This window comes from Calidris pugnax, unplaced genomic scaffold (assembly GCF_001431845.1).
Source record: "Calidris pugnax isolate Ruff unplaced genomic scaffold, ASM143184v1 scaffold118, whole genome shotgun sequence".
In the NCBI taxonomy this organism is placed as follows: Eukaryota; Metazoa; Chordata; class Aves; order Charadriiformes; family Scolopacidae; genus Calidris; species Calidris pugnax.
The window spans coordinates 4,495,573-4,518,985 of NW_015090855.1; positions in this window are offsets into that span (position 1 = coordinate 4,495,573).

Consider the following 23,413-nt stretch of genomic DNA (forward strand, 5'->3'; position numbering starts at 1 on the left):
TGGTGCACCCCAACCTGTGGGAAAGCTTTCTCTTTCCTCTTAGGTTCTTTAGAGGTGCACATTGCTCTCTTCTGTGGGCACAGAGGTGAAATAGTGATGCTCATGCCCGCCTGCAATGTCTCTGCGGAGTACAGTGACTGCGGAGGACAATTAAATTACTTGGTGGGGTTTTTTTCGTTTGTGTGTTGGGTTTTTTTCCCCAATCAGGGGAAAAGTGGAACATATGAAATGTTATTAGTTAAAAACCCTGGAAGCAGTTATTTTGACATAATTAAAATGCTTTAATATATTGTTTCAATTTCAACCATTTCAATTAAAACTTCAGAAAAAATCTCTTCTAAAAAGAAGAAGCTGCAAAAGTTTAGGTCTAGAAATTACAAATGGTACGTTATTTTGACATAATTAAAATGCTTTAGTATATTGTTTCAATTTCAACCGTTTCAATTAAAACTTCAGAAAAGTTTAGGTCTAGAAATTACAAATGGTACACTTCATTGTTTAAATGTTTTCACTGGGGAAAAAAGAAAGTCCAGATTCACTAAGGGAATTAATTTTACAGGCAACTTACCACTTTAATGAAGTACTTTTATCGATATATCTTGAAACAGATTCACCATCTATCTCTTATCTATGTGGGTTAATTTTTCTTGATGAAATTGCTTTGTCTTTCTTGTGTCTTCAAATTGATAGCAAGCTGATCCTTTACTCAGCTTACTCCCTTTTGATCTGATGCTCCATTTGTCTCAGGCATAGAAAATGTTGCTCAACAGGATATCAGTCCCTTTGACCTTTTCCTGGGATACAGAGTCCCATGCAATGCAGCACCACACGTGCCTTAAAATAGGAGTTTGCAATCTTGCAGATTGAGCAAGGTAGAACTGGGGTGCTTTAATCTTTGTACAGCTTTAAGCAATCTAGAGGTGACATTACTTCAGTACTGGGTTGCATGTGATTGTTTTGCTGTGGTTGGTAGGATCTATTAAAAAATGGTAAGTAGAAAATTTTCACAAGAAAAAATAATAAAAAAAAAATATTTTGTCCAGTGATGCAAGAAACCTCATTTTGCACCCAAATAAATAAATTGATCATCTGGTACTTTCAACAGAAAAATAGGTAGAAGGAAGGATGGTGGGGAAGAACAATTCCATTATTTTGTTTACTCTTCTATTTTGACATAAAAATCTATTTTGACTGCTTTTGGGAGCTCTCTTTTTAAGAGTACATAAAAGCTCTTGTTCCGTTTGCTTGAGAAGTCAGGAAGATGCTCAGCCAGAAGTTTGCTGAGGGATGGAGCCACCAGATCTTCCTGATATTTGTGTCAGGCCCACAGGAAGAAACAGAACGCAGAAGCTTGTAGGGGACAGTTTGTCTACCTCCCAGCTTGCCAGTATTTTCACGTGATCAAAACTTTTAATTTCTGCAATCACCGAGCATTCAGCAACAGATACAATAATGTTTCCACCTTTATCGCATTAAGTAAAACTATTGTCTCCTTAATTGACATTAAACGGCTCTGTCAAAGAGGATCTTCCACAGTGACCAATCATGTATTAAGTCTGGATTCAGAATGTCTTATATGCAGTGGATGACCCTGGCATCACCAGTTTTGAAGGTATTTTTTCAGGGGTACTCCAAATCTTTCTCTCTTGGTACAGTTTCAGCTGGCTGCAGGAAGTAATTTAGTATAGGATAGGTAGAAGTGCGGGCTGAGAATGCAATTTAATATACCTGACAGCTTTTTTTTTAACTCATTTATCAACCTAAAAGCTAAAGCAAATAGGGATGCAACCTGTAAAGTTGTTGAATAATTTTAGTGAGCTTAACCACATGTTTAGCCTGAGGAAGAAAAAGTAGTTAATTTTATATCTTTTTTTTTTTTTTCATCCAAAGCAAAGGACCCTCCTTTTTCCTGAAGGCAATTTCAAGCTGTTATCCAAGAATGAAAATTGATAATTGTTATAGCTGTACTCAGTTGATCTTAATTTTAGTGAAGCTCCAGGCTAGCAAATATGAAAATATCATCTTCCTGGCTGCTAAACTGGTTAAATGCATTGGTGCAGGATTTTGATGAAGTAGCAATAGTTAGTATTTGTTGCTTAGCAAAGAGCAGTTATAATCCTGGCTTTGGAACTACTCCAAATAAGGAGGGAGAAAAAAATCATTCAGCAGCACTATGAAGTGTTTGTTTTTGGTTTTTTCTATATATATATGCAGACACACACAAACATTGTTAGACAGCATAAAATGCTCTCATAGCAAATTGTTTGCTCTCCCTGCTGATGAGATGAACGCAAGGAGTTTCAGGTGCCTCTGTCCATACCTTGTCCAGTTTGAACTTTGCATGATAGACTTCCCCACCGAATAGACTTTTCACTATTAGTACAGAATAGTGAAATAGTTACAGAAAATTACGTAGAAAATAGCTTTATCTCACCTGAACTGAGGGCAGGAAGCTGTATGGAAAATCTCTTACAGGTGGGTAAGCTGTCCTATGCTTGAAACACTAACAGGGACCCAGGGCCTTGAGGTCCAGCACGAGTCAGGAAAAAAAGGCACTATCTATAAAACAAGAATTGTGATGCCTACCTGCACACCAGGGTTTTTAAAATCACTGTTAATGCTTGTAAAATATAGTATATTCTTTTCACTGGATATAGTAATAAAAAATGCAAAGTTGTGGTACCAGTCTGGACAGCTGTGAGTCCTCTCAGTCTACGTATTAAAACTTAATTTATAATTGTTGGTATCTCACCTTCAGAAAGGTATTTCTCTCTTGCTTTCTTCCTCCCATACCTTCTATGGCCAGACCCATGTTCTCTGGGATACCTCAGGAAACTGGATTTAGAAGATTTGAAGGCAGTTTTGATAAATGTTTGAGCTTTCAGCATCAAAAAGGCACTTTCCTGCTTTTCATTAATTGTAATTTTTGGTACCTATTGCCATTTATGCTCTACTACTCAGCGTAAATAGGAGATCAAGGAGTTAGACATTAACTGGGATATCAGGGACTGGTATAGGAGGCTTCATTCAGGTGAAGAAAGAGAATTTGGCTACATCTTCGTATTCTGATAATACAATTCTTTAGCTCTGATCTGCATTTTCCTGTGTTATCAGGACTCGCTGCATTTAAAGCTAGAGCAATTAGTAACAAGATGGTATCTATTTTGTCAGATCTGCACATTGGACATGAGGGACATCATGGATCATTTTGTTCAATCCTCTGATCTTGAAGGTGCTGCACCATGTGAATTTTCCCTAGAAAATGGAATTTTAAAATGAATTAGGACTTCTTTTTTCTTTTTCCCCCTCTCCAAATGACCCTTCAATAGTCCCATCGGAAACACTGCAAAGATAATAGAAGTATTGGCCAAATGGATGCTGAGATGTTAGAGTAATACCTCCTGGAATTCAATCAAGCAGAGTACTGGATCCTTTGCAGGATTATTTAACCCTAAAAGTTATTCCTTCAGTATATCTGCTTAGGAGGCAACATAGCTTTCCAACTGTGTACACAACACAAATTCATAGAGAGAGCTTCTTTCATTGAACTGGAAATCTTTGTAATGTCATTTGCACTGGGATATCAGATTGTCTTAAAGTAGACTGGTTGAAGTCTGCAGTGGTCTTCTGCTCCATGGGCAACTTTTTTCTGGTGTATACGAGTATTTGTGGTTTTATAAGACAGGAGAAAAAAGTAAGAAACTGTGACTATTTCAGCAACTTAAATACTGCTGTGATGAAAGAAACCAGATATTATGGATTCATTCTAGGATATGAAAATATTTATGAAGTATGAATTTAGTTAAGGGCTTAAGTAAATTACTTAAAACATCTGCTGTGCATGTTACAGCTATACATGTAAGTTTTATTTGAATATATATAACACTATTGCTAGCAAAGATCACAATCAAAAATGAACCTTGAAATGCAGCACAAAGTTCCCTAGAATAACAATATTCAGATAGTAAGTAGAGGGATATTCATTTAAAACACATCAAGTCCACAGCTCCAACTCAGCCTGCAGGAAGTAACAGCAGAAAATTAGGCACATGTTCGAGATAATATGGTGATAACTGGATAGAGAGGCAAAGGTGCCAGTTCAGCAGTGTGTCACACTTTGATTGCGATTAGGCGCAATTATGCAAGCTCATGAGACTAGAAGTTATACTCGTAGAAGAAGAGCAGGTGAGAAGATAAAATAAGGCCCTTAGAGGCAAAGTAATACAGGCTTCTTTCAATGACTTTGCGATAAAGGAGCAATGTCAAGTGCTGAGAGCAAGATCTGAGCTTCACACATTACATCTCAGTCCCAACATTCCATTCTCTGCTTTTCTTTCTTCTAAACTCTAATCCAAAGATGCTTTTACTTAGAGACAGTGCTGGTATCTACCGTCTACAAGCTCATAATTTTATCTCTGAGTTTTTCTTAAAAACATTAAGAAAACAGAGACAGAAAAGATAAGTAAGTTGCCAAAGGCCAAACAAAGCACCTGAGGTGGAGTCAGGCACAGGACCCAGTTCTCCAGCCTCGTTTGTTTAACTGGTTTTCTTATTTTCCACCTCTTTTCTGTGCCCTGTCAGTCCCTCTATTCTTGTTTGAAGTGTAGGGGACTTTATAACCCTGTATTTCTTACAACTGTTTGAAAGCTCTACAAGAGCGCAATACTCCTGATTGTTTTTGTTCAAAGATGGGGGCGTTTCTAGACATGTCACATCTGAGAAGTGAATGACTTTTGGCATATAGTCCTTAGTTTTCAGACACAAGGGACACATGCAAGGAATATCAAATACATGGCTGAAGGCAGACTGCGTGTCTCTAAGCATACAATGTTTTATTCTATACTGAAGGCCTAAAATGGGCATTTTCTCGGCATATCTAGACAGGGGAGCCTCCTTTTAGGTATTATCTGCTATACAAATATTGGCCTACTCCTTAAAGCTAGCTTCATAGAAAGTTGAAGGCAGTCTAAGGAGGAGAACATATCCTTTTATATATGTTGGATAAGGTAAATGATATCAAATAAAATGAAGGATTAAAGCATGCTTGAGCTTGAAGTAATAGATATAAAAAGGACAGGAATTATTGTTTACTTACATTTTTCAGCTGGGTGTGTGCGATCAGTTTTGCTGGGGATTTATGTATCTCATCAGTTAATTTACAGCCTGTGCCAACTCCCATAGCGTGCACCAGAGCAGCAGCCTCTCTCGTGAGCTACCCAGGCCCCTGCCCACCCCACGCTGCTTCCTCTCTTTGCACGTCTCCTCTTCCCCTGCTGCACCCCTTCCTTTGCTTGACATTTCCCCTCATTACTTCCCTGATTTTTCAATCTGCAGCGAAGGTCAGCTTTCTGCTGCCCAAAAAGCTGCAAAGCATACCCCAAAGTCCAGATAATTCCAGGCAGGGATCACCACTGGATTTTTATAAGGATTCACCTGGAGATGTTTTCTTCTTTGTGTGTTTTTTTTCTTTTCTTTTCTTTTCTTTTCTTTTCTACACCTGACAGTAGCTGGTTTGGTCTTTTTTCAGATGTTCTGGCTGAGTGGTGTTCTTGTGGAAAAGAAACCTCAGTTATCATAATGTCACACTGGATAAAATGCAGAAAAAAAAGCACAAGCTTGAAAATTCCTGGGAGTGTACCCAAGGTTTTCTTTTCTTTTCTTTTCTTTTCTTTTCTTTTCTTTTCTTTTCTTTTCTTTTCTTTTCTTTTCTTTTCTTTTCTTTGTTTTTAGAGAAGGAGGCATGGACTCCTTCAAAGAGGGCAAGAGGTGGAGGACTGCTCCGCTAACAGAGTCTTTTGCCTATCCTGAAGTATGGATTTTGCTATGGCTTTCTGACTTTAAAATGCATATGGTGGTTCACCATGATGCTGCTTCCCAAGATATGTTGTCCATTTCAAAAACATCTGGCAAGTGTATTTAAGTGCCACCTGTAGCAGTCTTTGTTATCTTAAGCATATTTCACTAAAACTGAGGTACTTTTAAAAAGCACAAAAGGGAAAAAAAAAGTTTCCTGGATGTTTTTGTTGTGGCTGCTACTTTGTGAAATTGAAATCTAAGCTCTTTAATGAGGGTGGTCCTTCACACTAAGAAAATATAATGACTGAACACCTTGCTTTACTTTTTTTTTTTTTTTTAATTTGTTGAGATTTAGAAGCTTTGTTTTTGCTTATTGCAATGTTTCAAAGCATAATAGTGCTAAAATCTCTCCTAGAAATCATGTAGAAAGATCTGACGCTTGCACCTTCAACAGACTAAATAATGTATTTCAGTGATTTATGATCCACACAACACATTTTATGCTCTGTGCTGCATATAAGTTCTATGACAGGGTCACAACCAGTCTTAGTAATATAATAATAAAATTAATTAAACAAAAAATTCAGAGAGGTCTCGAGGCAAATTCGTATAATTATACTTCATGGAAAAAAAATTAAAATTCATGCATAAAGGTCACCCAAAACATTACAAGAGCAGTGGAAATGAGACAAACAGTTGGAAATGCATATATATTTACAACTGTTTAACCACAACTATTTGAAACTATGTAAGAATTTCTATAAAGAGTTTAAACAAACAGAAAAGATTTCAGTATATACACTCTGCTATGAAGTATGCTGGCTCAACAATAGAATTGTTCACCTGCAATAAATCGAATCCTTACAAAATAATTCACGTCCATCACTTTATTTCTAATGGCAAATAAGTAGGAATAACTCCATCAGGTCAGATTTCCTTCTGTTTCATCAATGAAACGAGTAGTTGGATTTGGCTCTTTGAGCGTTTTGTATGTGATAGTTGGAAACTTTAGGTAAATTGCTGACATAACAGGGATTACATTCAGGTTTCCATAGAGAATTCAGACCTCGGTGCTTTGTTTTTCGTAGTTCTTTTCAATTCCTACAGCAGCTGCGAAGCAGAGGTTGGGCTGGGGGTAGGATTAGGGGTACGGCTGGGGTGTGGGCAGGGGTCCAGATGAACCAGGCCAGCGAATGGTGATCTCTGGAACACTTGCCTAGTCTCAGTCTGGATTTGCTTGCCAGGAGCTACAAGTAGTACCATGGTAGTCTGAGTGCACAGAGGCTAATGAGTGATTCTTAAGACTAGAACTGAGGCTTTTGAGACATCACAATGCTAAAAGAAATTTCTAAAATAATTTCTCCCTGTACCTTCTGCTTTGAGCCTGAAAACAAGGTTTTACTTTAGAAATTGTTTCTGGATTTCCCAGGGTAACAGCTGGCCAAACAGAAGATCTGCATCTCCTCCTAAGCCTTGCTGTGTTTGTGTCCTTGCACCACCCGGGCTGCAACAGCAACCACAACCTTGGGAGAGAGTTTTCCTCCAGCTTAAAACAGGGAGGACAGGTATCTTGGCTCCTGGAGGAGGGATGCAGATAGGGCAGAGCTGTGGCCAAACACCAGGCGTGTTGGGCTGCGTTGTATGGGTTGTCAGGAGGCAGCAATACCAGGGGTAGAGAAGGGCCATAGGGCTGCTTTTTGTTCCATTATTTTTCAATGTAGAGGCGTAATTACAATTTATCTGCTTGGCCTTACCTTGTATTGATCTTTCTAGAAAAGCAAGCCCAACTAATGACATCCAGTAATGACATGTAGGTGAACTCTTGGGTTTCATACAGATTTTTCATAATGACCGTTGTATTTGCCCGTGGCAAGTACTAGCTGGCTTAGTCCTCCTGTCCAGCACTTAGGGCATGGAAGGCAGTTGAAGGAAGAGCAGGTGCCTCCAGAGCTCTTGGTGGTAGGAGATTGGCTCCTTTAGAAGAGCAGCAGCATGAAGTCCAGAAGTAAAGGCACACTCTGAGCATTTATTTTTCTTTGTTTCACACCCACCGCTCCTCTTCTTAATCAGATCAAACTTTAACAAGCATTATGCAGAGGGTTGATACACAGAAAAATTCTTTCAGAATGAAAAATCTGTTTGCTGGTGGGAAAAGGGTAACGTAGCAACTCTTGTGTACTTTGGTAAAAAAGCAATGCATAAAAGTTGACTCTCTTTATGTTTCTGTGGGTGATTCAGGCTGGCTGGGTGTGGCAATGGGGAAATTTGATCCACCAACTATTTACATAAACTGAAGTGTTTGTCTAAGCACCAGGAGACAAGGGCCTAGCTGGATAAAGTGCTGTAAAGAATTCTTTTTGCAGAACAATATGTATTTGCCATCCAAAGAGGCAGGCAGATGCTTATATAGCAGGATATAGAATTTTGAGAACTAGTTAAAATCCTTTCTCTTACAGCATGGTCAACCTTTCTGTCCTCTGCCCCCTAGAGAGCTGAGTGCCTGGCTGGAGATAATGGTGGAAGAGTGTCTCCCATCCTTCCAAAATGATCTCTTTAGGCCTTCCAAAAACAGCGAACACTAATACAATACGAAGTAAAAAAGAAAAATGTAAAAAAAAAAATTGTAAAAATGACTTCCATTTTGTAGAATGTTTACTGGAGCAACTGCAGAAATTTCATGATTACATAATTAACTATTCTGCCTGTCAAGTGGGTCTAGTTTCAGCTAATACTAGCCATGTAAAGCTCTAATATGTAAATGAACTGTGGAAAGGAGCTCAGAATTTAACATTAGGTGCTGATTTCACTAGTGATAAATTGCTTTGATCCATTGAGTCATGCCTTGTTGTCCTTCCAAATGGATGCAAGCACCTTCTCCTGGAAATGAGTCAACCCTGGAGCTGGGGGCCAGCCTGACCTAGCTATTGTCCATGTGTAGTATGTACAGGCATATGCCTAACTGCTGTACTCAAGTGTTTTCTGTCCTGTGATATATTTATCCTCATGATATTACTGTGAAGTAGAGAAATGTTCTTCATTCAATTTTATAGCAATGGAGCTGAGGTCTGAAATTTTCAAATGTGTTGAAGCAGCCAATTCTTGACATTACTGGGAGCTGAGACACCCAAGCCTGGTGGAGAATCCCAGGTCACACTGATTTCTGTGGGAGCTAGATGATTTACCAAAGGTAACTGGAGCAGAGAGCAGAGTTAATCCAGATATGTGTCCTAGGCAGCAAACTTTCTTGCTTTTGAAGGAATTTTCAGTTATCATTTGTTGTTTTGTTTTTTTAAAGCCCTGGTGTAAAAATCTAATGAGAATGTATTTATACTATGGAGTTCATGCTTTCTGCACGTGAATTTAGTGCATTTGTAAGCAGTTCACTGTAGAAGTCAGTATTTCTGAAGTTTCTGATATAGGAAAAAACCTTGAAGCAGAGTAGTGTAAACTTCTAATATTCACCTTGCATGTGATAACCAGCTCTTCCTTAGCACTCCCCTTGCCTTACTGTCTGACTTGCTCTCATGGGTGAGTGAGAACAAGATGAAGGATGGCCATTCACGCAGCAAAGACGTGAATTTTTAGCAAGGGAGGATCCACTTCTGCAAGAGCAGTGATGTATGCACTTCAGGACTTCTGCTGTGAGTGTGATGGTGATTATTGGGCTGCAACATCTCAGGAAACTGTATGTCTCTCGGTTTGCACTTGCCCTCTGGACAGACACATGGCAAAGCCAAATCTGAAAATACAGCTTTCCTGTGAGAGGCTTCTGCTACCACTAATGCTTTATTATGTGCAAATGCATTAAAGAAATACTTTAAAGGCACAGACATTTGACAGAGCAGGGGTCCATACGTGAGAGGACTGATGTGAAAGGTCAGTGTGTTGAGTATAGCTGTACGTGTCTTCCCACAGGTGAGTCTGGGAAAGGATCGAGCACGTTTTCCCCAGGACAGCTCCATGCATTTTCTATTCCTGATCAAGATCTATTCATTGGGCAAGTGCTGTTTAATCAAGCAGCAGGAAAAGGGTGTGTGCTGTCTTCAGAAGTACAAAGAAATCTCATTCAAAGACAGTCCCGTTCTTAAAAGGCTGGTGTTTAAATTAGACCTGCCCAGACAGGTCTGGCATGTTTAGTGTGACCCCCTTTTACTGTGGATGTTCCGGTTATAACTATCTTACTGCTTCCACTTAAAATAAAAACACAACTGCCGTAGAAAACGTAGATCAAACCAAGTTCCAAACAGTTGTCAGCCCCTTTGTGAGCAATGTTTCATGATAAACCACTGCTACTGAAAAGTAGCTACAAGCAAAAATTTTAGAAAAGTACATAAAAGGCTCAAATTCAGCAGACAAACACAAACCTAAGAGATGGTGCGCTAATTAACAAGGGCAGCATGGGAAAATGACATGTCTTTTTGTTTTATTCCAGTATTTGGGCCTCATTGGTTTTGATGCCATTCAGATCTAAATGTATTAAAGGTTCTGTGGCTGTCTTTGGTCCTAGAAGCAAAGCAGAGTGTGTCCTCTTCTGCTGCATTAACAGGAGAAGCTGCATATCATCTTTGATAGAAGAGTGGTATTCTTGGCTTCTTCAGATGTTTTTCTTCTTCCTGGTTATGCTTTTACATAGTTCTTTTTCATTCTTCCAATATTACATATGATGAAAATGAGTCTTAAGGTCACTAAAGCTTATTTTTAATCTTATTTACCATTATATGCTATAGCTTTGCAGGTGATAAACAAATGAGAGTGTGCTGTGAGATGTGAAGATGTTTTTCCTCTTCTTGGTCATGCTTTTACGTAGTTCTTTTTCACTCTTCCAATATTACATATGATGAAAATAAGTCTTAAAGGTCACCAAAGCTTATTTTTAATCTTATTTGCCATGATATGCTATAGCTTTGCAGGTTATAAACAAATGAGAGTGTGCTGTGAGATGTGCAGCTTTTAATTTCTGGTGCAAGGGCAGACCACCCTGGTAGCTACTAGAGTCCATATGTTCAGCTTTTCCCTTGGAAGGCCTCTTGGTGGGTTACAGTCTGTCTCTGTCTTCTTCGACCTACTGGCAGAGGTAGCAGATGCTCAGCATAGGTCTTGCAGTGAGTCATGTGTGGAGAATGACTGATCCATCAGCACACAGCGATGCATGCCGGGAGGGGTGTATTCACACCAGGGCTCCCCAGGAGCCACTCCCAGGCTGTGCTGCTTATGGGCATGAGTGCAAGGTTCAATTCTTTAGGGAGTGCTGGACTGGCAAACCCTCATTTCACCTGGTATTCACTGTTCCTCTTCAGCCCTGCAATGTCAAGGTCTCTGCAGAGAGGAGAAGGATGTTTGTGGCATGGGTGATAACTGCTGGTGGGGTGTGGGGGGGTGTACCCCTTGAGGTAGCTTAGAGGACTCCTTTTCTTCTCCTCATTTGGTTGATGAAGTGTAGGAAACTGTATTATACACAAAAGCACCTTACCTCTGCTTACAGTGCATGGGAATGAAGGGGAATTTTCCTTTGATTGATGAGATGGGATAGGACAGAAATACAGGTATCACATTTTCCAGTGAAACTCCACCTTTAAACTGTGCTTCCTTTTTTGAGTTATCAAAAGCAGCTGGAGCCATTTCTCATGATCCATTACAAATAACTTTGAGTCTGAATGCTGATGGACAACAAGAAGATGAGTCGTTGCAGGAGAAATCAGGAACTGCTCCAAAATAGCCCCCTCTCACAGGCAAGAAATAGAAGTTACTGCTTTATTGATAAGAAAGTAGGGAGCTTTGGCCCAGCTGCTGAGAGGAAGGAACCTTGGAGAAGTAAACAGCAGACAGGATGATAAGAGTTCAGTCTTCTGACTTTGATATGGATAAAAAATTAAACACAATCCTGTGCATTTGAGGCACTGCAGGGTGCAAGTGAAATCCTGTATTTATAAAACGGGAGTCTGGCATCACATCTAGATCCATTGCAAAGGAGAGGAGGTCAAAGATTTGTCTTTCCTTACTTACGTGAACTTGGTGTTGAAATCTTTTGTCAAGTGTAGAAATTGCTGCCTTGTGGTTAGATTTTTCCAGATTGCTGCGTTGCGTTTGCGTTCTGGGCCCTGTGCGTGTCTGAGGGACACCTCATTGTTGGGGAATATCTTTGTCACCATCTCTTGTGACAGTTACTGTCAGCTTTGAGAGGAAGAAAGGAAGGTGGGAAGTCTGCAGGATACTGGATAACTGAAGTTCTCTGGAGCCTTGCTTTCAGTAGAAAGACCTAAAGGAAGCCATCTATGAAGGTTGCTTAGTATATAGTAATTTGAAGATTTGCCGCTATAACTCCTTTCTTATAATCCTCTTTAAAAGTTATATTTGAAGTAGATTGGGTCCAAGATAAGGCAGTTTCTGTGCCTATTGTAACTTCCTTACTGTTAAAAGTGCATGTGGTGCTTCGGTAAGCATAAAAATGTCATGTAAAAATCACCACCTTCTGTTTGACATCCTCAGCTAGCAAAAGCTTTTATTGTAGACACAAACTTAAACATCAGACTGTGCTAATTTTTTTTTTAAAATGGGTTTTGGCAAAAATTGGAACATAGCATTTCTTCTCCTGAGCCATGATCAGAGCAGGGGTCTTGCAGTCATCTCAGTCAGATCAAAACCTTCTGAAGGCAACAGCGATACTGCTCAGAGTCTAAGAACTAAATTGCACCTTGGTACAATTCTTTTATTCTTGTTTTTTTATTTTTTTAATATTCATTTTTTTATTTCTCCATCTCTTATAACTTGTAAAAGATTGTAGGAAGATTGCAGTTTTTCCATAGTAGAGCCGGGGTGGGCATGGATTGCGAAGCAGGAGTCCCAGGTGCTAAATGCTGAAAAAACCTCTTTCTTGTTCCAACTTCCAAGGCACTTGCGTGTGGCTTTCTGCTGCTGTACTGCTGTCAGCAGCACGCTTTAGGGGGCTTCCAGGGAAAAACCTTTGTCAGAGTGGGAAAAGAGCTAATTGTACCTGTGTGGGGAATCTAAGAAATTGCATAAATCCATCCAAATGTTATATAGGATTCTGAGCCTTTCTGAAGCATGAAAGAGTTACTTAATACCATGGAATGGCTAACTGGTTTTGTTTTGCCTAGAAATGTGTTAGGAATATTTCTGATGCTAAGACTTGTTCATTTCTTAGGGAGCTGTAAAACAGATACATTTACAAGTATGAGTAATGGAAAACAGAAAATTTCTGCACAATGCAGACGGTCCTTTCATGTTACATCATTCAAAGCAGTGTATTCACATGGGGATATATTCAGGCAAAACTCCACAGCCAGAAGACCAGGCTCCTCTGCTTGGTTGTGCTTTTAATGTAGGAAACTGTTGGTTAAGATTTGTGGGTATCTTTCATACAATGCATCAAAGAGCTGAAAATCGAGAATAATCATTCCCACACATGAATCTACGTGGGCTAAAGTACAAGCCCTTCTGTGCTTACTGCAATTTAAGCGTTATCCCTTACATTTGCTTTTGAAGATTCCCTAATAGTGGAGGCAGTTCAACTGAGACATTTCTGAGCTATCAAGCCAATAAAGAACTGAAACATCTTAAAGTCTTCTGAAATAAATGTAATACAGAAGTGTGTTAAGAACTAGATTTATTTCCTATGGGTAAATTTCTTCATATCATGGAAGTCAAAACATACCTTTATAATTCGAAGCCTGAGGAACCAATGTCAACAGCTAGCTTTGCTGTCTGCATCTTGGAGTGAATCCTGATAATTGAACTATGACATGTCATGAAGAGGAGCAGTTCAGACTTTATATTATGCTAAACATTGAGTTGGAGGCGGAGGAAAGAATAAAATATATGCAGATTTCAAGACTTATTTTACAACCGTGTGCTGTTTTCAATAAGGTGTCTTGTTCTGAAATGTTAGTGAGTCTCTTTGGATCTAACAGTGAGGTCCCACATACCTTACTGTCAGGAATTACAGAATTTAGAAAACTTGTAGCACTCTGTGAGTATACAAAAATCTGGAAGCCTAAATGAAGGTACCTAAGGCTTATAGTTAGCCATGCAAACACCCAGCTGCAGACCCAGTCTGTGTACGGTGTGTAGGCAGAAGTAAACGTGACTGAAAACATAGCCCTGTGCCTATCTCTGCCCTGGCTCCTAGCAAGGTGTCTCCATCCTGACATACAACAATCTTTGCATTCCTGTCCAACCTGAAGCCAGAGTGGATTTAATTAGGAAAACTTTATGCTAAACTGTCCCGCCTCAACGTATGCGTCCTGAGAGTGAGCTTCAGCTTTGCTGGATTCTAGGCAGGGCACATAAAGATTATGGAAGGTATGTATGGAGAAAGTCCTGTGTTAATCCTGTTCCCCTTTGAGAATGAAAGGGCTAGTTGTGAGAAAAGATTTTTTGGTAGCTGTTTAGAGAGAGGGACTGACCCACCAGACCCGCAGCAGCTCAGCAGATCGCTGGCCAGGCTCAGAGTCAGGAACCCCCCCTCCGTGAGCGCCGAGCAAGGAGCCAGCAATGCAACCAGATGCCACTGCTGGCAACACTGATGTTAAAAAGCATCCAGACTTTTGGCACTTGGGTCTTGCATCTGCCAAGCTTTTCCCCCATAAGTGGCTCTGTGTACCCCTCCAGATAAGGGAGTGTGCTGAGAGGAGGGGGCCAAGGGGAATGCAGTCAGAAAGAGGAAGCTGTCTAGGCTCATGGGGTTTTCTTTCCAACCCTACTAGAGTTCAGGGGTTCCTGGTTTTACACTCCTTTTTTGTGTAATTTTTAAAAGTATAATTGCTTGGAGAAATTAAGCTTTTCAGTGATATGATTTTGATTTGCTCGCTGCTTCGCTGACATCTGGGTCCCATCTTGTTTAAACATTGCCAGCCATCTGGGGCAGTCAGTCCTTACTTGCCAATACTGACTGATACGGCTGCCCATCCTGTTACAGGAGCTGTGAGTTATGCCAATCTAGTTGGCAATCAATTCCTTAGCAAACGATTGACATTTATGTATATTTTTTTTCAGAGGTGCTGATTGTTTAAAGGGCAAGAGAAAGATTGTAGCTGAATTATTATTATTTTTTCTCTGTGAACTTAATTTGCATACACCTAACCCCAACTACAGTAAGCAAATTGCCAGCATTCAATTTTGTGCATTTTGACACGAACATCATGAATTAGTAGATTACCTGAACTTTGAGCACTTAATACGGACTATCAAGAGGTTGTGTATTTTAATTTGCATTTTCTATCTTGGCTCAGCAAAGCAGTTCCACAATGTTGTCTTTGTCCGGGATTGACACCTGTACCGAACATTTAAAGTTCCCTATGCTTGCCCAGGCCTTCAGGGATGAGACTGGTACATGGCTGATACGTATCTGACGCTTCCCCTCCACTTCGATCTGTCCTCACCCTATTTATTTCAGGTGCTTCAGACTCAAGGAACTGCTGCTGTAGATTACAAGTGAGCCATGGAGGAGATCTGTGCGTAATATATTTTCAGACCTAGAAAGATACCACAGGGTATTGTAAATTACTTCTTTTTACCTTCCTGGCAAAAGTTTTATGATTAAAAATATGTAGAACATCAAGTCTGTTTTTGCTGAAAACTCATGGGAAGAGTCTAATTGAAGAAAGGGGATGCCAAAACTTTAACAAAGGCTTTTTTTCTCCCCCCATCTGTTTAATCAGGTGTTTGAGTATAGAAGGTGTTTTAACAAAAGGTTGTGCAGATGGTAGGGGAAACATTCAACTGTTTGACTAAAAATCATTTCCTCTCTCAAAGAGGGAGCGCTTTCACAGATCTCATTAGTTCAACTGTTGTAACTTCCAGGAGGTGCCACAGGGTACAAAACGCCTGGATTCAGTGGCAAAAACCGATAAGCGAGAAGAAATAAGTTTATGCCTAAATAGCTTTAGTTTTGGTGTGCACACCTGAAGGAATTACGTGCTCCCTTATTTTCTCTGCAGAAATGATGTATTCCTTTATTTGCCACACGGTATTAACTCCAATATCGTTTTGCCACTTGTGTCGTATGGGCTGGCTGTTAATTGTGAGTGTGGTAGCAGGGCACGGAGCGAGTGCTGATTCAGAGGGCTCTGAACTGCTGAGGGCTGTCCTCATTCCCTTCTTACTTTGCTGCAGTGGGTCTAGCTCCGTGCTGGGTGCTGTACCAGCAAAAAGATGGTCTCAGTCTAGAAAAGTCTGCAGTCTCAGACAGCCTGTGTGTCTTACTCCAATCTGTAACGTCTGCCTGATTTTGCTGAGTGAGTCACAGGCGTTTGTTTTGCCATATTCAGATGACACCTCCTCCTCTTAGTGAAAACATGCTGGAATAGCCTCGCAGCATAACCACCCAACAAAAGAGTGCTGCTGATGGCTGACAGCTCTGACAGGTGCATTTTAAACTGGATTCAGTTTTGTCATTGTGCATATAAAGGACCATTGATGGTGGAAAAATAAGTAGATTTTTCAAATGTAATTTTGTAACTTTGCCAAACGCGGCTTCATTAAGAACTCCAAACATTGCGATCTTCCAAGCAGGGTGATTCAAATGCAGATATGTTTGCTTTGTGAGGGCGCTTAAATATTTAATACTTTAGCAGAGTTTGCAGAGAACTTGATGTGGCTGTTGGGGAAAGATTTGCCCATTCTGGTTTGAGGCGAGCGGGAAGACTCTGGGGTTCCTCGGCGCTCTGAGCATGCTTCTGTTCCATCCCTGTAATTTTTCACCACAAATTGCCTTGACTGGTTCAATGATTTTTGTCATTGTGCAGGTCACTACCATTCAGTCATAATCCGAAGCAGAGTACTTGTGTTAGCCTTTTGCAGACTTTGGGGCATCATGTTTATACTTTCGAAGGAAAACAGGAACCCAAAGCCATGTTAAAAGCAAATGCCTTAAGACGCCAGTTGTTTTATTTCCTTCCATTTGCCATAGTCTCTCTGTACAAAGGCTTCGGGGTAAGCACAGGTGATCATGTCAGAGAAATTTAGGAATGCTAAACCATTAGGATTCTTATTTTTTTTTCTTCCTTCCCCAGAATCTGTTTTCAGCAATCTAAAGATTTGTGAAGAAAACTTACAGGAACATTAAAATAATCTGACTGACTAAAACAGCTGGCAGTTGAGAGACCGTCTTTAAACATATATGTGGAAAAACACAAATGAGAGAAGCTGATTCTAGTGTGTTTCATCTGGTGTAATTCTGAGAGATTGGGTAAATTTAGAACAAACGCTCGACTCTGGAAGAATCTGGCTGTTGAATTCATTGTGTGCTGAGAAAACATTAAAATGTTTTTGGTAGAAACAGTATCACATTAGATTGACAACCTCTGTTCCTCCCACAATCAGACATATAAGTCCCAGGATCCATAAACTGTCTGAATCTCCAAAAGACCCATTGCTGAGTCCTAAATTTTCTGATGTTGTAGCTGATAGTTGTCATTTTAGGGTGGTCTCTTCAAGCATGCTTCCCTCTTCCTTGGAAGTTATGGCCCTTTCTTTCCGGGTGTGGAATAGGGGAATTTTATATATATAAAAATTTATTTTTTATTTCCACCCCCCCAAGTGTGAACATCTTCTGAGCATGCAAACTAGTTAGCTGAATGCTTACAGTAGGAACCATAGCGTTTTTGTTTGGAAAATTACATCTAGTTCTTTATAACATTGGCTTCATGTTTAAAGAAGTCTCTGTGTATATTTTTACATGCACAATTCACATCTGCAGACAGGCCTAACTAGCGTTTGGACTTGACTTTCTTCTTGAAAAAAATCTGACTCTCAAATGCATTCTTTTCTTGTGAGGCTTAGGAATATTGATTTAATTTTTTTAAATGACTTATGTGTCAGACCACCCTTCATTTCTAGTACTGAAATGATGTGACAGTCTGTGGATGGCTGTGGAATAAGTGATGTCTTGGTAACGGCCCAACACAGATTTCAGGCGCAGCACTTCTGCCTCCCGTGCCAGCCTCCGAGGCTAAAAGTCTGCCTCTGTCCCAGTATCTCATCTGCTTTCTCACTTGGACCCAAAAAAAAAGGTCAAGCCTTGACTTTACAGGTCAGTGAAATGAATGGCAGTAAAGTAAAGACCGATGGGCGAAGTGTCAGAAGAAGAAAGCCTTTAAATTTGTGTCTTCTGGTCAAAACCCAGACAGGACACAGTTCTAGGTTTGTCCTTTGTACAGGGTGTGTTTCCCACCCTGGTCTCCACACGATGAGGTGCTGGGTGGGTGCCTTTTGCTCCACTGACTTCAGCAGAGCCAATGTCCAGACACTTGTCTGACCATCCCTTGTCTGACAACTCCACCATGGAGCAGCAGTGTCCTCTATGATAAGGAACTGTAGAGCAGGTATTTGGAAAGAAAGAGAACTTTATTGTAGAACCTTATTTTAAGACCTAGACATCAGTTTCACAGCTTGCTTTCTGAAAGCTGTTTGTCACTGTCTTACATTTATTTCCATTTGCTTAAAAATATTCTACCCGGAGCTCTGGACACATATACACGCATGTACTTATTGAAAAAAATTATACATACCAGGTCAACATAAAAAAGTTCTCATTTCTGTATTTTTAAGCTCTGCCAAAAAAAGCAGCTTAAAATTCATCACGGAGATATACTTCATCTGAGCCCAGAAGCGACTGCAGACTCTGTGATTACACCTTTCGTTGTGCTTGCTAGAGCCCAGTAAAATGAGGCACAGCTTGGCTAAATACAGGCTGGAGGTCCCAAAGCAAATCTGGCAGTGATGAAAATCCCATGAAGGAAATTTGCTTCTCAATACGTTCATGAGACAAACTGTTGTCTGTGGTGCTTTGAACTGAGGAAGATCTCTACAAACAAACAAAAAACACTAAGGGGAACAACCCCAGAATTTAAAGTGTGTTATACAGGGGGGTATCGCAAAAAAGTCCTATCTGAGAGAGGATACAGTGTTCCTGATATTCAGAAGCCTTAGTATTTCCTTCAAACTTTACATGGGTTTATCATTTGGTTAGCATGGAAAAGAACAGAGAAAAACATCAAATAAGTGGGGAGAAAAAGATCAAGTGTGGTCTGAAATATAAGGAAATGGCTAAGATGGTACAGCATTGCCATATTCTTCTAGTTTGAATATTATTCCTCCCAAAAATAAAAGAAGAGGGAAGCAGGTGTGAAAAGCACTGTGTGATGATTGTCCTATCCTGTCAAGCAACTAATGGAGACTTTTCTGAGCTGTTTGCTGTTATCCAGCCTTGGGAGTAGAGAATAAGTATGTCTGGAATTTAGCATAAGCAGAGAAGGACTAATTCCCATACTGTGGTAAAGCTCTGCAGTGTGTTGCTCTGGGTTGTGACATGTGGATGGGGACTGGGGCAGGCAGTCCCTGCCCTGTCCCTGTGGGAGCAGCACTTGGGTACAGCACTGGCAACCAGGAGGTGAAGGGGACACTCTCAAAAGTACAGGTTACCACCTAAAATGCTAGAGAAAAATACCCAAACGTTGCTCCTACACTTTTATTTATTTATTAACTGGTTGTACTCTTGAGTTCTTGGCACAATTTGACACTGGGATGCTGTTGCAGTGAGGTCTTTGCACCTGTCATTAAGAGAGTGAGGAGAACTGATTTAAATTGTTTGCTGGCCAAGGGAGCTGCACTGTTTCCTAAATGCTGGCTGTATGCACTCCTTTAGGGGCGTTGTATGGGAAGGTGCTTCCCCAACAAAGGTAAAATAGAATTATGCTGCCTCTTATAAACAAACACAATCCTTTTTTTTAGTGAAAAAGGTTAATCCTGGAACAGGAGGAGTTTAGTGGGAAAATGAGACCTACAGGAGTATTTTCCTTATATATGAAGAACTTGAGGAGGAAGAGAAATTCACTTCATGTGCCAGGGCAGGTGGGAGGCTGGGGAAGGGAAGGAAACCAGGGGTTCTGTTTGTGAGGTTATTGCTGAGCCAACTTCAATCACGTCACGGCCAGATATCAGAAACTTGCAATGTCTTAACTTCCCAGGAGTTAATTTATATTTTGGTGGAGTTCAAGGAGGACTTGTAGGACTAGCAAAGCAACTCTTTATTAAGCTTATGAAAACTAAGACTTGTGATGTATTTTGTAACATCCGTACACTGGATCCAAATCTCAGATATCCCATTAATTATAAATTCTTGCAATGAAAGCAGGCTGCAGTGACCTACAAGAGCCTAACACAGGGGCAAGATGTTTCAGTAATTATTTAGCCATAGATTAAGCTTTGGAAAAGGAATTGGAGGCATAGCCAAACTTCCTTTTTTTTTTTTTTTTCCTCAGTAAAGTATGTAAATACCAAAATTTATCCTCCAAAATAGGGAGAGGAGTTCAGAATGACAATGTTCTTTGTTAAGTAATTGGTATAAATTGAAGGAATATTTTCTTTTGAGTAGAAAAGACTGTTCCCGTTTGAATCAATTATACAGGCATGTGTGTACAAATTTTTATTTCACTAACCAAAAATTGCGATAATTAGAGAGCTTTTTCAAGAGGCTGTTGATTCATATATAACAGAAGGTCTTAAAAAATGTTTTGGCTTTTTACATATGTTTATTCTTGCTATTTAGAACCTAGTAACAGAGGCAAAGAATTTTCTGGAAAAAGGGGAAATTGCTTATGAAAAGTAATGGAGATTTTTACTTTTTCTTTCTTTTTTCTTAAAATTAACTGTCCATTTGGCAAAAAGACCTCTTAGGCAAGCATGCGGGTTTTCTTCTAGCTCTTTTTGTTTGCTTTGTTGCCCCAAATATCTGCAGAATGAGTAAACTATAGCATTTTTTTCTCATCCTGTGCAAATTACATGTGAGCATGTAATTACTGTAACAGGTAATTATTTCATTTCTACACAGAGGTAGCAACTATATGCAAATAAAGCACACAAATACCTGCATATTTTGGTATTTGTGTTTCATGTGCATGAAAATATGCGTCACAATTTCTATGTAAAGGTAACTGATGATCATCTCGTTTCTAGTGAAATGCAAACAAGTTCTGAATGGCATATCTCAAGATCTAAATTCAATTAGACTCGTGTAATGATCTGTCAAGAGGGTATTACATGCAGGGTTTTCTAGATATCAAAACCTTTCTATCTTGTATCAAACACTTGAACAAAATAGTTGTGAATTAGGACTATTAAATTAAATAAAGTCTGCCTTGGCATCGTGAGATATCCTCTCAAGGATGCTCCCACAGGAATTACAAAAGAACAACAGAGTATTTAGCATCCTACCAATGACTCCTTCCCCACGTAAGGATTAGACAAGGACAGGCTTAAATTTCACCCTTGGCAAGAGTCTATGCTTGAATGGGGTTCTCTGATCTGGGTTATTTAAGTCCTTAGTAATTAAAATGTGGGTCTTACTGTATTTTTAGAACACTTTCCCTAAAACTTCTCACCTCTTACATCCCAAGAATGTCGCAGTGTTTCTGAAGCTCTGTGAGTTTTGATATCCCTTATACCATTTGGTCCAGATTAAATAAGACAGAGAGACCTCAGCCCTAATTGGTGTCATTGGAAGTGGTGGATGCTTAAGATTATTCTCTTTTCTCTGAAAATGCTGAAGTCTCCTCAGAATGAAGGCAGAACACCAATATGGAGGGATCATGCACATCTGATCCAGTCTGCATTGTTTATCTTTTAAACACCATTAACCACAAATTAGCTGGCTCTTCTGCAGCCATAAATTAATAGATTCCATTAGTGAGCAGTCAGGATGATTATTTTTTCTTTCCACCTTGTGTGCTGGGCTGTTATCCAGTCTACATTGTTTATCTTTTAAACACCATTAACCACAAATTAGCTGGCTCTTCTGCAGCCATAAATTAATAGATTCCATTAGTGAGCAGTCAGTTACAGGATGATTACTTTTTCTTTCCACCTTGTGTGCTGGGCTGTTTGCATCTGTGGTGCTTTTCTGTTCTCCACGAGGCAGAGCAGAAGCCAGAGCTGGTCCCACGTGGGACTGACTGTGACCACTGCTCCCCGGCTTCCCAGAGACTGATGTGTGCGTAACCTCACCTGTCCTCACTTCTCTGATGCTTTTGACATGATCAGCCAGGTCCCTTTTCTTGAAATCTTTGGATTTTTACTTTCAGTGGCTTCACTGTCACAACTGTTGCATTGCTGTACATGTTTCTGTGTAGGTGAGTCTGTAGTTCTCTCCTCTCTCCAAGTCACCTGCTCCGTGGTAAAGGCATCGTTCATCTCTATTCAGATCTCTGTAGATCAGACTGTGACAAACTTGTCTGATTCCTGCACGGCAGATCTTTCATAGGGCCTTTTGTACCTAACTATGCCTTGTCCAGGCTCCAAGATCATTTTATTGCAAATGTCCTTAGGTAAGGAAACTGTGGCTGTGTTCAGAAGCCTGACAGCTCTTGTCCCCAACAGGCTGATCTGACCAGAGCATCCTTCCACTGCCTCCCTGTGCCACCTCGGTTACTACCTGTCTCTACCTTACCTTCATTGTTGCTGTGAATCAATTGTCTTACAGTGTTTGTTTTTTTTAAAGGGAAAAAAAAAAGTTTCTTTACCTTTGTGTTTATATATCATCTAGCCCAATGAAGCACGTACTTCTGCAGAAGTACAGACAATACATAGCATGTGAAATATATCAGCACAAAATTAATGTGTAATTAGATAAATAAAATATCATGTCTTTTATGAGGCGTCCTAGACAGGAATGGGCAAATATTAGTTCATTCCTCTAAACCAAAGTTATTCCAGTTCTTTACTCCCTCTTTAATGACTTCCTAAATTAAATTCGTAAAAGCCATAGGAAAAAAAGAATAATGTCATTGGTTTTACTCTTTCATTTTTTTTATTCTTTAAAAGGTCTGGTATTGAACATGTAAATGTAAAGATAGTAAAAAATCTTTTCATTTAAATGAAAAGATAAATAATGGACAGATTTTTTAGATATTGTAAGTTCTGTGCTTTGAGTCAGTCATTTCAGTAGATCAGGTATTGCTGGATAGCTGAAGTATGTCAAGCTGGCCAAAAACACATCCTGGGAATTTAAGGGAATGATGCAGAACTGGGGGCAATGCAGGTGAAGGAGGAGTTTCTTGCAGGCTCCCGGTTTCACTCCCCAGTGCAAACTGGTCCAACAGGAGGAATGGAAGCTTTTAAAGCATCCTGTTTCTGGGAGGACTAGTCCCCTAAAGCACCTGCTTTTAGCAGTGCCTTTGAAGAACGCTTTGCAATCTTTTGCACAATCTTATTCCTGTTCAAACTGCAGATTAGACTAAGGAATGGAATTGGTTGTTTGGTGGCAGTCTTTAAAAGAAATGATTTATAAACACAAACTGTAACTAAATTTTGAAGGGAACTGGATCTCCAGACATCAATGGCATGATTAGAAACACCGTGGGGAGTACATGCATAAGGCTCCTTTTTAATTCTCGGCTTTTCAAGCATTTAATAGCTTGACAGCAACATTTTAATAACAGCCGACTAGGCCCAGTTTTGGCATGCACCGCATACGGAAACAGCTTCTGGAACCTGTCCATGGAACAGCAAATTCCGTTTCTGCAGGCTAGAGCTCATGCGGAGATAGAGCCCTGAGATAGAGCACTTTGAATTCAGGACACTTTTCCATTGCTCGGTGCTTGGG